Raw genomic sequence first — 16523 nt, 5'->3', positions numbered from 1 at the left:
CCTGCAATATTTAAATCATTAATACTATTACGTACAGGAAGATTTATTCGTTATTTAAATGGAAGGCAAGAAATATAAAAGTCGATATAACGACCTCATCGAAATTCCAAATTTTACCCGAAACTTTTCACCTTAAACTTTTTCTTCGTATCTTCTTCGTGAAAACTGCGCTATTGTTTGAAAACTAACGCACAAAATTTGCAATGAATCATGAAGAAAAAGTTGTCGCATATAAATTACCATTTCCTATTATGTCCGATTACTCCTTATTAGCACGTCTTGTTGCTCAATTTTACATGTTCTTAAGTTTTCTAATTTCCACTTTGCGCTTCTCTCTTGTTCAAGTAGTCATGAAAATTTCACGAATAAAAAAGTAACGTAATCACCTTAACAAACTTCCCTTTGTCGTTTCGGTCGGTTCTTTCTATTCTCTTGATCCGACAAAGATCGAAAAAAGTGTACTTTTGCTGTGTTACTGCCGTCGGAGTACACGGGGAAGCGAGCTGCGCAGAGAAACGAGTGGAATCGCTCGAGAGAAGAGCTCGCCAAGCTTTTACTCCATACTTCATTACGACTTAATTCTCATCCGCAAGAAACTCTTTCTTGCCTCCGGTGAGAACCCTCCATCTCTCCTCCGTCCTCCTCCACGGAGAGCGAAAGTGAGGAAAGAAATGGAGAAAAATGGAACATACCGGTTGGCTGGCTGAATCGTCCGCTTGAAATCAGGCAAAAGTGATACCGTTTATTTTCTCTGATTCTACTAATTTTCACGCTGTTTATCTTCTCTGAACGACACGAAGATTCACTTTTTACACCGATTGTAAAAATAATTTTTGATAAGATTTAAGTAAGATACCCGACTAGAATTTCAGGTAGGCATGTCTAAAGACGAATGTGGGCCTAATGCGGAAACGATTGGGCATACCTAATTGCTGCAAGCCTATCGTTACCGCATTAGGTCCTAATTTGGAAGGAATAATGCACGCCTAAGTTAGGCACTCCTAACAGTTGCCTTGCGTGGCCCAAATGGGGGTGGCCGAGCGCACATCTAAGTTAGGTATTCCTAACAGTTGCCCTGCGTGGCCCAAATGGGGGTGCTCGAGCGCACACCTAAGTTAGGCATTCCTAAAAGTTGCCATACGTAGCCCAAATGGGCGTGGCCGAGCGCACGCCTAAGTTGGGCATTCCTAACAATTGCCACACATGGCCCAAATGGGCGTGGCCGAGCGCACGCCTAAGTTGGGCATTCCTAACAGTTGCCTTACGTGGCCAAAATGGGAGTGGCCAAGCGCACGCTTAGGTTGGGTATTCCTAACAGTTGCCATACGTGGCCCAAATGGGCGTGGCCGAGCGCACGCCTAAGTTGGGCATTCCTAACAGTTGCCATGCGTGGCCAAAATGGGCGTGGCCGAGCGCACGCCTAAGTTGGGCATTCCTAACTGTTGCCATACGTGGCGCAAATGGGGGTGGCCGAGCGCACGCCTAAGTTAGGCATTCCTAACAGTTGCCTTACGTGGCCAAAATGGGAGTGGCCAAGCGCACGCTTAGGTTGGGTATTCCTAACAGTTGCCATACGTGGCGCAAATGGGGGTGGCCGAGCGCACGCCTAAATTAGGTGGAGTGGGGCTCTGAAACTTATATGTAGGAATATTTACGGACATCTCAGTGTCGGACGTACGCTTGCGTGAGAGATTTCAACAAGATAAAAGTTTTTACGGTATTCCTCGTGAGATTTCATTGATATCTCCCAATGACAGCCTAATAAAGTTATTCTAATATGGGCCTAATGCGGCCCTGACGCGGCTTTCCCAATTAGGCGGTCGTGAATATTCCGCGTTACATACCGTATGCGGGCCTGATGGAACTGCCCCATTGGGGTCTAACAGGCAAATTAGGCTAGCCTAATACGGACCTAATATCTGCTTAACTGAAATTTCTAGTCGGGCATGATTGATTTCGTAATTTAAGAATTTTTAGAAAAGAAGTATTTTTCAAATTTTTCTCAAAATTTCACTGACATTCGAATTCTGATTGTTCTATGTAACGTCTGTTACGTGATATCGCCCACTTTGTGTCAAAATCACGAAATTGCAAAGTTCCACATTTTTGGTAATGGAGTGGGCTGAATATGACGATAAGAACAGGGGCCAATAAAAAATTATTTCATAATTAAATTTACATCTGAGGCAAAGATTAACATTCGCAAGAAAATTTCGAGAGGTATTTGACTACATTCTGCATTTTGTTGGGAATTTCCGTAATTTATAATGCAAAAGGGGAACGATATACATATACTATGTCATAGTTCATCGTTAAAGCTCTTGGTAATATAAACAAAATAACGTCAGATGAAAAGCAAAATACGACTTTCCCAGGACAAAAAAATTAATATCTTTTTTTTGTATTTTTGCACTTCTTGTAGTTTGGAGAATATGTTTGTCAAAGGATTTTTCAAAACTGGATAAATTGTCAGAGTTACAAGGGTTTAAATGCCACCCTTAATTTTTCCAGAGTCTTCCTTATGGAGTAGTTTTTGAGAAATATGCTTGGAGTCGATCAGTTTGCTTTCGGACTTTTTAAAGACCATTTGCAAGCGTTAGCATTGTAATTTATTTATTAAATCATTTATCAAATTATTTTGGATGTTACAAAGTTATCCTCGTGTTTTCAGTAAAGCTTTTTTTTACATAGGATTGTACAAAGATAGTAAGTTACTTTAGTTAAAACTATTTAGAATTACAGATTTCAGAGAGGCTTGTTATAGTTCGTAAGTGTACAGGTAAGTGGCAATTTTGAATGCTCCTGTTCGAAGGTGAAAGTTCTCGAGGGAGCTGAATGTAGAAGAAAAGTTTTTAGAAAGAAGTTGAGAAAAGTACTTAGAATTCGAACTTCAGAAATTGCAGGGGATATGGTAGATATATTTAAGGAGGGTTGGCAAGGTCTATCTTATCGGTGTTAAATTCCAGACATACTCCAGCTGGCTAATATTACTGTCTCACCCTGTACAAGGCATCTTCAAATAAGAATAAAATTAACTTGAACTCTGACAAAAATAATATCACCACTGAAAGTCCTACTGTATATGAATTTTATTAAAAAAAATTATTTATGAAACAACAATTTAAAGGAAAACACTTTGGAGCTTTTGCTTTTCAAAAATTTTTCACCGATTCCAATGATAAAATTGACACGTTCGATTTGTGAACATTCTCTAATTACCTCTGGAACCTGTTTTTTAATTGGTAAAATCATCATAGTCGTCGTATTGAAAATTTCACTCGATCCAACCTGAATTATTATATTATTTTACTTTCTCCACTCGTTAAATCGAGTAGACTAAACGACGAGTTATCCTTAGAGCGTATCAAGTGTAGCGCACCTGATTGCTACACATTCTACTAATCTGAATAAAAAGACGAGCAAGTGTATCGGAGCAAATTGATTGCCCCGATCGGGTAATCCGAATCGTGTACGTAGCCGGATATAAGTAATTTCGATAAGAAGGATCGGAGACGGCGGGTCTTTGTTGAAGAGAGAAATAAAATTGGAGGCTCGCCTAATGGGACAAGAACAGGTGAAGCTGGGAACGTGAAGCGGGGGTTAGAGAGAAATGTACATATGTGTTTTAGTAATAAAATTACGGTATATCGGGGGGGAAAGTATTACGATAGGAAATTGCTTATCGCTTGTAATTGGACCGTAGAAAATGATGAAAATAGAATGTGAGTGACGGGAGCAGGGCGGTTAAGATGCGTAATTAAAGAAAACGAGAGGCGAACCGTGTGATAGTAGGAAATTGAAAAATTGATGATCGACCGATTGCCAGATACCTTGGCCCCTGAACACCGATAATTCAGCTAATGAATTATGAAATGGAAATTTTAAAGGGGTCAAATTGATGGAACTAATAGTCGTATGAAGCAGGTGCGGTTCGTTCAGATAATATTGTATTATATTATTATAAGGGGAAATTTTGCGAAACGAAGGAAACTTTAGTGTTAGACGAATTGTAAGTATGTGATAGAAAATATGTTAACGATTATTTGTACCGTAAATAGGTTTATACAGACGTCAAATTATATGGATTTACTTGCGTGATAGTTTCACAAGAGGTGGGTGAAAGTGAGAGATGATCCAATAGTGATCCAGAGGTGATGAAGAACCTCGCTGCAAGGATCTTGAATGATTTTTGCAAAGAATTTGGAGAACTTTTGTAAGAGCCCTGAATGATATTTGCAGTGAAATCTTTTTGCAAAGATTTTAAATCATTTTTCCAAGAGCCCTGAATGATTTTTACAGTGAGGCCTTTTTGCAAAGACTTTGAATAATTCTTGCAGTGAAATCTTTTTGCAAGGACCTTGAAAATTTTTTGTAAATATCTTGAATGATTTTTGCAATGAGGCCTTTTTGCAAAGACTTTGAATAATTTTTGTAAAGGCCCTATGTGATCTTTGCAGTGAAATCTTTTTGCAAAGATCTTAGATTATTTTTGTATGTACCTTGAATGATTTTTACAGTGAGGCCTTTTTGCAAAGACTTTGAATAATTTTTGTAAAGGCCCTATGTGATCTTTGCAGTGAAATCTTTTTGCAAAGATCTTAGATTATTTTTGTATGTACCTTGAATGATTTTTACAGTGAGGCCTTTTTGCAAAGACTTTGAATAATTTTTGCAGTGAAATCTTTTTGCAGAAATTTTAAATCATTTTTCCAAGAGCCCTGAATGATTTTTACAGTGATGCCTTAAATCTTAAATAATTTTTATGGGGGCTCTGAATAATTTTTGCAATGAATTCTTTTTGCAAAAATCTTGAATAATTTTTGTAAGTGCCTCAAATGATCTTTGCAGCGATATTGCACCACTTCTCATTTTCCACTTTTGTCCATCTCTACTTCATCACTACTAAACATCTCCACTTCGCTAGCTCTGAAAGGGAGAAAAAAATGACAGAGCCACGAAAGTCCATAAATCAGTGCACAAATAATCACACATTACACGTTACAAATTACAATTATTCACACGTAGTCTATGACCATTTCAATTCACCCTCGTAAAACCGAGAGAAGGAAGCACGCGCGGGAAATTAGTAACGGAGGCTGGAATAAGAATCAATTTGGTAAACTGTAGGTATCCAAGTTGCGCGAAATCAACATGCACACTCGCGCAAACAAAGTTTCTATTTCGAGTAATTGAGCTGAAGTTCGTTTAGGAGCATTTTGAGGTTGCGTTTGGACAACATCGAAGGTGCGAAATGCGCAGCCAGGGTCAAAGTAAACCCTCCTGCAAACTTCATTGCGACTCCGCGAAAGTTTGCGGCCGTGACTACACTCAACTTAGACGAGTTTGAACCGATATCGAGACATGAACGTAGACATAGATATAAATTCCGTGTGTATATAGGTATATCGTCACTTGCATAAGGCTGGCTTACCTAACTTTTGCCCCCGTCAAGATCCCAACTGAAATTCTCGAATTAACCACTTAAGTAGTTCCTTGTATTTCCCGAATACCGTACTAAAGTAAGTGACGCAAATGGCTGTAACGTGGAACGCAAACTATTCAGCCAAATATTATATTGCAAAGTAAATACGAGCCAATTACAAAATTAACTTTTAATTACAAAATGAAACAGCCGAGAAGCAGTTGTTTTCTCGGGGAAATTTTCGCGGGAGAACTAGCGGAGCTATTGAAATGAAACTTGGAACAATTGTTATTCATATCTTGCACTATGCGTGTAATTTTTTTCGCGGTGAAGTACAGTATAACTTTTGTGTGACCGGAAGTAACCCTTGCGCGAAAAAAAAGGATTTCCAGGGTGCAATATTTCTCGGCTCTGGCACATCCGAAAGAAAAATGGCGCGAGGGACCGATTATGTAATAGTTGAGGTCGGGCTTCGTCCACTCTGGTTGAAAAATACGAAAGAATAAGAAAACGGCGGTATGTCAAAGTCGCGTTTCGAATTTTTGCCCAAAAATCGTTGTTTCGCACTTAAAAAATAGTAATTTGTGAGATTTTAGGGTTATAGGGGATATGCGATATTTCCGAAAAATATTGCATATTCAGAGAAATCTTGCACGCGCTTTTTGAGAACGTAATTTCGGTAAATAACGGTTTGAATATTTTTAGGAGGATTAGGCGGAATCTTACTGGGGTCCTAGTCAAATCTCCGTCGCTCGTAGCAACGTGAATTCTCGAATTTCAAAAAATCCTAATACATTTTCAAAAATTCAAGGTTCCCGGAAATTGCGAAAATCCAAAAATGGAAAAATTCGTTATTTTTTAACCTGATGGTGATCTGTGAAAATGACCTCCAATCACCTGACATGTGATAAGAAAACCTTACATTACATTCTCGTAAACAACAAAATATTGCTCTAACGCAATATCTCCGTTTCATTGCTACAACCTCGCTAAATATTCGAATCTGAAATATCGCTGTGACGTGACATTCTGTAGGTACACTTAAAACTTAAGAAAATTAACACGTTGACGGCAACATTATGCATAGAACAGTGTTTTAAAGCATATCATAATTAAAATTTGCTCTTATTGTCTTGTTTACTTTCACATTTTTATATTTTGATAATCTTGTAAAAAATAATAAATAAATCCTTTTTGTTAGTAATGAACCTTTAACAGACGCCCATCCCACAGAATTCCTATGCGTTTACAACGTGTTAACTCGTGGTGGGCACCGAAAAGCTATACAGTAAATTCTTCTACAAGTATCAGTCAGTTTGGATTCTACAAGTGTCAGTATAGATGGTCCTGCGCCTAGGTCTGCGTCATTGCTGCGCGTATGTTATCTCGCTCGCTGTCAGTCAAGCGTGTTCACGGCTCGACAATTCATAATAGAAAAATATAATTTCTTTAATTTTACTTTTTTTGCAATTTTCTTTGCGATTCCTACAAACTGCAATCTTTTCAAAATTTTTTGTGCACGTCATCTAGTAAACTAATCTTTCTAACTTCTCAAAAAACCTCAAGTCGTTTGGCCCAATTTTAAAAAAGTTATTGCGTTTTACAGGGTGTTCAAATACTTATGGACGGTAGTGTATATAGCAGTTGACGCGACGTTAAATAATTATTTAAAAAAAAAAAATACTGCAAAGATCATTCGAAGCCCTTACAAAAATTATTCAAGGTCTTTGCAAAAAGGCTTGACCGCAAAGGTCGCTGAAAATGGCAAAATGCGTAATTTTTTAAATAAAATATCCCTCGAGCATCGAGTAGAACGCGAAATATAGAAATGCGAACGTATCAAATAACTCAACTACCAAAGAAATAAAATATGCTTTTTACGCTTATTTAAAAAAGAGTCGTTCTATCGCGACGAACCTAAATTCACACTTCAACAGGACATTCCTATCGCGTTAACGCATTAAAGCCATTGTTGTATTTAGTATCGATGCTCGCCCCTCGGATCGGGTAGCTTTTCCAGGATCGCGAGAAGAGACGAGACACACGCCGATTTCCTTGTTTTTCCCGGGACTATTCACTCCCCCCGGGATTTAGGAGCGATGCACGCAGATCTCGTCGGATTCTTCGTGCGGAAGTGACGTGCTTTCGAAGGTACTGAAACGCTTCGCTTCCTTCCGTGTCGCCGTGAACCGAAAACGAATGGAGAAAGTTCAGCGCGAAATTCTGGTTGAAGAAAGGTGAGGACTGGAAGGGTCTGGAGAGAGAGAGAATTTACGGGCACGGCCGGCCCGCCATTGAAAACCCGGGCCTGGAAAACCGCAAAATCGTTGAAATAACGTCGCGCCGGAAATCTCGCGAAGATTCGATTCACGGGCAATCGTAAAGAAACGCCGGACACCGCTGAAAATTATCGGAGGACGTGAACGCGAGTTTCACCGCGAATTTCGGCGAGATAACGATTCTTACGTCATACGAGATGCAGATTTATTGCGATAACAGGATGTGTGCTGAAGATTCTCTGCAAATTTCAAGTAAATTGATAAACTAGAACTCGAGATATCGCGTGAACCGAAAAATGAGTTTTCGAGAAAAATGCGTTTAAAGATTCATCTATCCATTTCGTTACGATACGACTGCATCCTTCGAACTTTTATATCTAAATTAATTTTACGAATTCAAACGAATCCTCTTGCACACGTGTGTCTAGAATACTTATACGGTGAATACTTATAAGCTCACCATATATCGATATCATCTTCAGTTTCTTCTAAAAAAAATCCTAAAAACCATCATTTTTTAGCTTCCTAGACCGAAACCTCCCCTTCAGTGTGCAAATGCGGACGCTTAAGTGTGCAATGTGGACGTTTATGTGTGAAAATATGGACGCTTAGATGTGCAATGCGGACGCTTATATGTGCAAACGTGGAAATATAGGCGTGCAAACGTGGACGCTTATGTGTGCAACGCGTGCGCTTATGTGGGCAACGCGGACGCTTATGTGTGCAAATATGGACGCTTAGGTGTGCAATGCGGACGCTTATGTGTGCAGTGCGGACGCTTACGTGTGCAATGCGGACGCTTATGTGTGCAATGCGGACGCTTAGGTATGCAAATGTGGACGCTTATATGTGCAAACGTGGAAATATAGGCGTGCAAACGTGGACGCTTATGTGTGCAATGCGGACGCTTATGTGTGCAATGCGGACGCTTATGTGTGCAATGCGGACGCTTAGGTATGCAAATGTGGACGCTTATGTGTGCAACGCATGCGCTTATATGGGCAACGCGGACGCTTATATGTGCAATGCGGACGTTTAGGTGTGCAAACGTGGACGCTTATGTGTGCAATGCGGACGCTTATGTGTGCAATGCGGACGCTTACGTGTGCAATGCGGACGCTTATGTGTGCAATGTGGACGCTTAGGTATGCAAATGTGGACGCTTATATGTGCAAACGTGGACGCTTATGTGTGCAACGCATGCGCTTATGTGGGCAACGCGGACGCTTATATGTGCAATGCGGACGTTTAGGTGTGCAAACGTGGACGCTTAGGTGTGCAATGCGGACGCTTATGTGTGCAAATGCGGACGCTTAGGTGTGCGAATATGGACGCTTAGGTGTGTAATGCGGACGCTTAAGTGCGCATCCCTTCCACTCGTTGAATTAAACGGAACATTTTACAGAACATCGTGATTGAACTGTTCAGTAAAAGAATGAATCCGAGAGCACAAATATTTAACGAACCTTTAATTGTGCATTTTTCCATATTTACGTGAACTTTAATGCTCCTCCTTTCAGCGATGGAAAAAAACCAGGCTGCAGCTAATATCCTTTTGTCGGAACATCAATTTAATTTATCCGTGGCGCGTTCGCTTCTCGTTTTCTTAGACACAAGTGCTTTAAGGTTGCGTCTGATCTCTTAAGGTGGCATCGAAAGCTTCCGTTCTTTCTCGTCGCGTTCTGTTCTCCTTTAATTAGGAAATGAAATTGTGCAGACTGAAAGTATTCATCCCTCGGATATGAAAGTAATTAAACAGAGCGGTTGCATCGTTGGAAAATTGCCTTTGTTCGACATATACGCGGTGATATTCGCTTTGTCGCTTTTCCTTCAACTTATCGTCGGTCGTTCTCCTCCTTATCGTTGTCTGTCCAACAGAGACCGCTCGAATACACACCCAACCGGCGTAACAACGGATCGAATTGTAGGGCGAAAATAAAGTGTATCGCTACGGCAAGGAAAGAAATCAAGAAAGAAGAGGCTTTGACTCTCGTTACTCTTTGCTTTCGTCCTAGTTAGGAGCTAACCAACCGACCGGTACGCTGAATTGTAAAAAAGCAAGGCAATACCCTTAGCTCGGTCGAGTAAACGAAGAATAAATTTTATGCCTTTCACGCAAACTCTCGCGGTGCTTTAAAATTGCTGCTTTGACTTCTTTCTTTTCATTTTTTTTTTTTTGTCTGTTTTTTTTCGCTTTTTGCCTTTTGCCTCTTTGTTTCCGACCGTGAAGCTTAATTAGAATAAAGCGTGTAATAAATGCACGGGACCAACACAAATGAGCTTCGTTTATTCTGCGCACTTTCTTCAGCTTTGACGTTAACAATTCCTCCGGTTCTCTCGTTTTTACCTACCTCTCGAGGACCGCACGCTTGCTCTCTCATTCTCTGAGGCCGCAATTAACATGCTATTTTGACCAAGAGTTTTTTAGTCAAACAATGTATTGTACGAACAATTGACAGAATAAGGGTGCATTAAATGATTGGAACTAGGTGAAATTTTTTTCAAAATTTCACTTTAATTATTAATTTAACGCATTTGGTAGTTAAGAAAGCAAGGTGATTCAGTAAGGATAACGAAATAGAGATTTTTTTTGTTATATTTGTAAATTAATTAATGTCCTTTTAATACTCATATCACGAACATTGCGTTAAAGTGAAAATACGTAATTATTTTAAAAAATTCCTAGAAACACATAGGAATATCTCAGTTTAATAATTAATTTAACGCACTTGGTAGTCAACAAAGAAAGGTTAGCTAAGTAAATTAATTTTTTGCGGCAGTGATTAAATATCTATCGTCTGCCGCGCGCGTTGCGCACTAAAACCTGTCGCAACGAAAGGGTTAACCCTTCAATTTCACATTTCAATCGTGTCCTCAAAGTCTTTTATTTCGTTCACATCGTTTTCAAATTTGCTTCATCGAGTTAAGCTGGAGGTGAACAAAGGACGCCAAAAATTCGCCAAGAAGCACTAACAATAGCACAGCACGAGTAAAATAAAACGCTAAGAGCACTGTGTTCTTCCAAATTTTCCAAACGCCTGTAGGCGCCAACGGCAGCGAAAGGGTTAATAAACTCAAACTGGAAACATCGATACCTCGACGCTTCTTTTCTTCCGGCGAAGAAAAGAGCGATATTACCAGTCAAGTAGATTGCAAGTGCAGAAGCGAAGGGTGCAGTACCGCAGTCTGGTAACGACGCGTTTCGATTAGGAGCTTACGTGTTCCTTCGAAAACTGTCCGTTTAAGCTCACTTACCTCTCCCCATTCCTTCACGAGTGGGTCCGCTTATAGGTTCTTGACCGCCACGAATTCGGGTCTAGTAGTACTCGTCGCGCCACCTGAGCCAAATGACTGCTAGTTCCCTGGCTACCTACCAAATTAACTTTTACTACCATCTTCCCAATTAATTTACAGGCCCCCGGCGCCGCCTAATTGCGCGCATAAATTATCCGCACCCTCGAGATTGTCCGTTTCGAGCCACTCGGGAGAGATGTCCGACTCCGCTCCTTTCCTCTCTTGTATCTCTCAGCCACTTCTAACCCTTTCTCTCTCGCAGCCTTCTCGCTCTCTAGACTGCCGTTCCCCGCTTCTCAGCCTGACCCTTGATGTCACGAACATTTTCGTCACCCGTTAAATGATAACGGTATAGCTCCGTTACGACTTGATTTTCTTGTCAAATTCGGCTATTGGTACTGGCTCTCGAGAGAACGAAAGGAAGTATCGTTTGAACGTTGAATTAAACTGGCTTAATTGAGCACGTCTCGACTCTGTTGGCGTCCTATAGCACGTACCGATGTTGCGTATAGTCGGTGGAAGCGATATCGGTAATTCGAGTATGAAAATAGAAGTCCGAGGAAGATAAAGAGGTTGAGCCATGCTCAAGCAACTCGGAATTAACTCGTCCATTGCAATATACGTATTTAGAAAATTTGACTACGCCTTAACCCTTTGGACTCCTTTGTCGAGTGTGACTAGACGTCAGTTTTATTCACAGGTATGAATGAAGTAATTTTTAAATTGCCAGTTTAAATACGTATTATATTGGATGATTGCGAAAGTTCGTGCCTCTTTGTCGAGTGTGACTCGACGTCAGTTTTATTCACAGGTATGAATGAAGTAATTTTTAAATTGTCAGATTAAATACGTATTATATTGGATGATTGCGAAAATTCGTGCCCGATTTTCAGAGATGGCGGGAACCTTATCGCACTTCAGTACAGATGTTTGTTTCAGCGTTATGTTAAGACACGCCGCTTATGTTTTATTTTCAAATAATTATTCACTTCGTTTCATTTTATTTCCAAATGAAATGTGCCTTCGCACACACCTCTTGCGTTTCATTTTCAAATCGGGCACGAACTTTTGCGATCATCTAATATTTTGCAATATTTTTTTACCTGGATGAGCAATAGGTACACACATATACGACCCTTAATGCTATTTTCGATATAATTAGTGAAAAGAATTGTTTAAATTGGTTCCTATCAACCAAATGCCTTTTGAAGTGCAATAAAATTCTGAAAATAATAGAGTTATTGAAGAGAAAATGAAAAAAACAATTTGGAGTTCAAAGGGTTAACACTTTGACGTCTTCTATCGCGGACTTCGCGGAGCGAGCAGTTTTCGGTTTTCGGTCGGCTTCACGCTGACATGACTTCATTTTCTTTTTCTTTTTTCGTTGTAAACCGTAACATAAATGATTTATATCCGTGTATTTTTCTCAAAAAATGTATCGTAACTGCACTCTAAAAAACAGCGAAAACTGCCGGTGCGGTGGTACGATTTAGGCGAGAGTCGAAATTTATTAGCGAGAGAGAAATGTACGGACGTCGAAGTGTTAATCGTTGACTGCTACGGGTTCATTTTGACCAATCTTAAATGAAAGTTCGTACGCAGAAATTTCAGATATCAATTCACAAATGATAGACGGCTCTGAATGCTGTCGCCGCTTAATGCTTTAACTTTCGACGTCACGTGTGCGGAAAGTGCGTTTCACTGTGTCTAATATTATTTATTGTCATCCTTTTGGTAATAGTTAAAAGTTGATGAACAAACAATGTGTGTAAGTAAAAGTTAACCGAATCCTTGTAATTGATGCACCGAATTGCGGAACGTATAGATTTTCATTAGTTGCGGAGGGAAGTATATATTCCCTCTAACAGAACGGTATTACGTAGCAAAGGGTTAACAGGATTACAAACTCAGCGGAAAACGTATCACCAATTGTGCCAGTCGAACATTATTTGATACAACGGTACGTGCAAATTTAGACCCGGCTTCGGGTAAGATGAACAAAATTAACGCCAACTGCCTCGGGCGATCGGGAAAGTTTGACTTCAAATCTCGTCGTGATTCTGAGGAACTAATTACGTACTGCAGTTTCTGCTTTCGTCTGTCTGCCCTAACGCGAATTAGTGTATGTGGCAAATCGTTCCTTTCGCGTTACCGAGTTACCTCTCATTGGTTTGTCTCGATTCCAACGAAAACCCTTTGTCACGTGTCTCGTGTACCCATCGTGATAAAGTTAATACGGCACACGTTGCTTCGGAGCGCACTCAAGTATTTTCTCACAATTACGTTATTTGGATGGACTGACGAATTTTCAAGTGTTACAAATTACAAAATAGAAAATTAACGCAAAGTGGAATGCGAGTTTGAGCCTTGTTTACAGAAGTGATCATTACTCGGTTTTGCTTGAAAAGTTAGGTTAGGTTGAATTCGTCTCCATGTTGGCTGACTCATAACCAAGAAAGTCTAAGGTTATACGTAAAAAAATTGAAGGCGATCTTGAAAACTTCGAAAAGAATATACTACAATCATCTTGAAGGCCTCTTTGAACCATATACGACAAAAAAATAAATTTCGATCGGTCCGCTGACAGTAGAACAATTTAAGATAATCGCATTAAGCGGTTCACCCTGTACATTGCACGATTTATACTTCAAGCATTCCGTTGAGCGTGGTTGCTCGAAGTTGTGGGTAAATAACACGTGGTCGGAATTTGAATACAGATATAGTCAATGAAGACAAATTACACCACGAAGATATTAATACACTAGCGGAAATATTGTTTAGCTGAATAACGCTCTCTTATGATATCTCACTTATTCTCACTCTCTTTGTCTTTTCTCTCACGCCGCTCTGCTGTTTACTCTCCTATTGTCTACGAGCCAACATCGACCATAGATCACACCGACTCCCAGAATGTCCACCTATATACAAAACATACACACGACATTCGCGCCATCATTCACACCACAACACACTCGTGAAACCAAATCCACAGAAATTCTGTACTTCGACTTAATGACCTCCAGTCTGGTCAGAAATGAGTCCGAAATCGAGTTCCATTTCTATTTCGAATTTCAGTACGATACAGCGGTGTTCGAGGATGAAATGTGACTTGTCGAGTGGATGTCTTCGTGTTCGAAGCGGAAATACGAACGGTTTGACGCGTTTCTCTCGATGGTCAGAACGAAATTATTTTTCGAGAAAACAGAATTCTCTAAAGAGGACGATGATTGATGACGCGTATATTTCTGACTGATTAGTTGACGCAGAGATGGATAATGTAAAACTATTAGTCATTGGGGGTGTGCTAGCAACACCGAAATCACAAACGAAACTTGAACGAAACTCGCGTGAAGGGACAAACGCCTGGGATTTCCCGAAAAGGGTGGTTCTGTCCAAGGGGTGACTGTTCATGACGTGTCGATGTGAATCACCTTGGTCTGGTGGCCAAATGTGACTAACGAATTTTAATTCGCCAGACCGAAACCTCTTCGTCTTTACATTTTTCGCGCAACTTCGCGTTAACGTAAGAATCTTTTTCGTAATCAATAATAAACCTTCGAGAGATAAAAGAACGAAAAATTCGACCGTGATAATTCATCTCGACAGTTTTATTTTTATTTTCCTTTTTTTTTTCACGCGGACTGAATAAGCGGTGCAACGATTTTGGTCGGCCTCGTTCACTTACACATGGTTGGCCAGAAAAAAGGGCGGTTCGACATTATTCTATCCGATTTTTGGGCGCAGTAAAAGTTTTATTTGAAAAGAATGGAAACAGATCTATCGTCGAAATAATTTTCATTAGTTTTGATGACCTTTAGCCACTTTTCTGGCAGCTCTCGATAGAAACTCGGTGTTTTCCAATCAGTTATGCGAATCAAGTCGGAGAGAATTCATTTCTACACTTAATACGTACAAAGATAAGTCGAGAATGTAGAATAAAATCTTTTGCTAATTCAACCCCGTAGAGCAAGAATTTAACTTTTCTTTTCCATGTCTTGCACGGTTTTGTAAATATTCGCGATAATACGAAAACTCGGAATTTCTTCGCGGGGCAGTTTTCACCCGTTTCATTGTCGGAACAAAAAACCGATTTCGTAATTAACGTCACTTGAGCTACGTTTCCGCGAAGTTTCAAATATTGTTGAATTTTCCGCTCGCCGAATTTCCCTCGTAAGTGCACGCGCGTCCGAGAAATTTTCAAATCCGAGTTATGTACCTCGGAAACGAGGCATCGCGCGAACAAGCTTCGTTCTACATTTTCGACTTATTTTCCCACGTAGAATAATGTTCCGACTCGGTTGTATCACCCGTCCTCCTGACTCACCCTGTATACTCATAAATGCGAATATAGCGAGGAGGCTAGGTGTAGGTGCCCGTGCACGGGATGGTCGAAACGATTTCGCGTCGCGCTCTCGCGATAATTTATTCGCGGAAGCGTGTATACTCATGACTCAGCCCGTTCCCTGCCCACCCCTTGGATTCACACCCCCGCGGCCCTGCCAAACAGAAGTATATTAATGACTACCAAGAATTTAAAATACTCTCGGAAGCGAAACGACCGAATCAGAGAACCTTTGCTTAACAGTCGAAACGAACACAGGTATTTTTCGAATGTAAATTACCGATGGTACGTACTTTACAATGAACACTATACGCACATATTTACACAACATTTTTATAACTTTGCCATTTAAGTTAGCGATTAATTAAGACGAGAAGTGTCAAACCTTTTAACACTTGAACACGCTAGCTGATCCAAAAAGTTTCTAACGTTCTTGCTCGGTTGTCCATCGTATAAGGGAAGCGGCAACTCAGCGACACACCGTCGACACACTGTCGACGCTGGCACACAGGGTAACACATTCTTTGTCGACACACTGTCGACGCTGGCACACGGGGTAAAACATTCTTTGTCGACACACTGTCGACGCTGGCACACGGGTAAAACTTTCTTTGTCGACACACTGTCGACGCTGGCACACGGGTAAAACATTCTTTGTCGACAATGCTTCGACGGTGGCACTGAACGTGTTAATGAAGTTTTAAGGTGTAATATAAATGATATATGATCTGAGATTTTAATGATACTATTTCGTTCTCATAATTAAATTTGAGCAATAGTTAATAACTTTAGTCACAGTGTTACCCTAAATATAGTATAATTTATGTCTAATTTTAATCATTAAACGCACATATTCTATGTAAAAAACATATTACTAAAAATCAGTTTCTCTTATATTTATTTTTCTCTCACTTTATTTATAATATTAATTATCCAAGATTACATAATATCTTTTATTTAATAATTCTGCGGTGCAATAAAATATTTTTCTTATTATCACGAATTCATCGTACTTCTTCCAATTTTTCGTTGCCACATTTCGCGCTTCATTTCATTTTCGTGTCCGTTATCGAGTTGTTTTCACGGTCGGAACGTTCCTCGCTTACAATCAGTGTCCCTACCGTTGTCTGCTCGCGTTTCCCTCGTTCCGTGTCTTCCCCGATCCTTCCTTTACCCGGTTTTTCGA

The sequence above is a fragment of the Habropoda laboriosa genome, unplaced genomic scaffold, assembly GCF_001263275.1.
Source record: "Habropoda laboriosa isolate 0110345459 unplaced genomic scaffold, ASM126327v1 scaffold80, whole genome shotgun sequence".
Classification (NCBI taxonomy): domain Eukaryota; kingdom Metazoa; phylum Arthropoda; class Insecta; order Hymenoptera; family Apidae; genus Habropoda; species Habropoda laboriosa.
This window is presented reverse-complemented; position numbering follows the sequence as displayed.